This window comes from Gastrolobium bilobum, unplaced genomic scaffold (genome assembly GCF_033153095.1).
Source record: "Gastrolobium bilobum isolate Gb01-03AN ecotype WA unplaced genomic scaffold, APGP_CSIRO_Gbil_v1 utg7982, whole genome shotgun sequence".
Classification (NCBI taxonomy): Eukaryota; Viridiplantae; Streptophyta; class Magnoliopsida; order Fabales; family Fabaceae; genus Gastrolobium; species Gastrolobium bilobum.
This window is the reverse complement of record NW_026897007.1, coordinates 91,789-94,388: the sequence shown is the minus strand read 5'-3', so window position 1 is coordinate 94,388 and position 2,600 is coordinate 91,789.

Sequence of the window (2,600 nt, the reverse complement as noted above, 5' to 3'; positions counted from 1 at the left end):
GTTAGATTCTTGTAGATACACAACAAAGTCACTTGGTATCGCCTATTTTCTTATTTTGGTAGATCTCCTCAATGTCGTTTCATTATCTTCTTGAGGAACTTGTTGTTCAACTGGTTGGTCAGCAATTTCTTCTTGTTCCTCATGAATAACTTGATCTATTATATTATTAGCAGGTGTTGGATCTTGAATGACAGGTTGTACAACACCCGATTGAGCTGGAGGGGTATCATTAACAACAATCAATCTTGGATTTGAAGCGGATGGCTGAACGACAATATGATCTTTCTCAGGAACAGTGTCTCTGGATTGATCGCTACCACTCATCAAGTCATTCTCAAGAAATTTAGCATTTCTTGATTCCACGATCCTAGTAGTGTGAGATGGACAGTAAAATCTGTATCCCTTAGACATTTCAACATATCCAATGAAATACCCACTAATGGTCCTTGGTTGAAGCTTCTTTTCTTGTGGGTTATAGATTCTTACTTCAGACGGGCATCCCCAAACATATACATATCGCAAACTCAGTTTCCAACCTTTATATATCACAAACGGTGTCTTTGGGATAACCTTAGTTGGAACTCGGTTTAATATGTAAACTGTCATCTTCAGTGCTTCAATCCACGATGACTTAGGAAACTTGGAGCTATTAAGCATATTTCGCACTATGTCCATTAATGTACAATTTCTTCTTTCTGCTACAACGTTTTGATCTGGTGAACCAGGCATAGTGTATTGGGAAACTATCCCTTGCTCTTCAAGAAACTTCGCAAACGGACCAGCGTTTGTCCATCTTCAGTGTATCTACCATATTATTCTCCACCTCTATCTGATCTCACGATCTTAATTTACTTAATGCATTGTTTCTCTACTTTCAATTTAAATACCTTAAAGGCATGTAATGCTTCATAATTATTATTAAGAATGTAGAGATACATGAATAATCATCTACTAAAGAGATAAAGTAATTCTGACTATAGGCGTCCATGTTTGACAGCAAATATTAGTATGTATGATTTTTAATAATTCAGCACTCCTCTTGGCACCCTTTTTGGACTTGTTTGTTTGCTTTCTTTTAAGGCAATCTACACAAGTTTCACAATCAGCAAAATCTAAAGTATTAAGTACTCCATCATTCACAAATCTCTTAATTTTCTAGATTGAGATATGTCTCAATCTCCGATGCCACAACATATAGGAATTGTAACACCCCCAAATTTCTAACAATTTATAAAACATTCTTTTATAAATAAATTGTCAAAATTCACGTTTTATATAACTATAATAATAGAAATATTGCGGAAGCTAATCTAAAACTAATTTGGGAAAATATTATCGTTGCACCTGTACAGGGGAAGTGCAGGGCTAACTCTATTACATTCAAATGAAATTTAAGACTATATTTTTACACATAATATTTATGACTAGCTAGAAATATCTGAGTCGTTATCCTCACTTCCCACTACTAACCCGATCCTTTGGAACCTGTTTCACTGAAAGTATGCTCTCCCTTAAGATCATTGCAGTCAAACAAACACAAAAGTCAGCAAAGCTGATAATCCTAATCAAAACATAATTAATGTAATTAATAATCAAATTTAATCAAATATCAATATATATAATCAAATAGTGATCAAATCAATATCAATTCCACATTAATCAAATCAAATATCAATATATATATATATATATATATATTAAATAATAATCAAATTAATATCAATTCCATCATATATTATTTATCTTTATTAAGTTCATTTAGTGTACTTAGTGGGAAGAGAACCATAGTAAATCCGAGAAACTCTGCCAGTCTACCCTGTGTCCCGGGAAACCCTGTCAGTTAATGTTGTCAAACTCGAGTTTCTACGTAGAAACGAAAATAAGTGGTAGAAACGTAAAACGTAGAAACGACACGAAACGTAAAGTTTCTACTTTCTACTACTTAAGGTCCAAATACAAAATTACATATATGCATATAAAAAAATATTACATAATGAACATGTGTGTTTAGTCACTTATCTACCTAAAAAGGAAAATTAATTTTGATAACCAAGTATCAAAATTATAAACAGTGATAACTAACAAATAATGAATATCCAATATGCTCTAATTGCTTCATACACTGCAGATTTTGGATCATCGCTCATTAGGATATAATTCCACTTCTTTCAATGCACACAATGATCCAAAAACACAAAACGATTCTCATAGCATAACTTATAATAGAATTGTAGCTTTATAAGGCATAATTATAAAAGACATATATCCAAACAAAAAGATATCAAGATACTATGCATATGATTTGAGGAAAACGAAAATTAGGTTTTTTTTTTTAATTTTTTTTTGTAAATATTTTTTTTCGTTTTAAGTAAAAACTGTAAAAACGGTAAAAACGTAAATTTTTACCGTTTTTACACGGCGTTTTTATCAGTTTTTACCAAGGATAGTTTTTACTTGTGTTTTAACACGCATCACTCTAGTAAAAACGTAAGTTTTTACGTTTTTACACTAGTTTTTGACAACAATGCTGCCAGTCACAAATAATCGAATTGGCCATATCAAAACATCTCTTCCTAATGTGCACACCTCTTCCGAAAGTT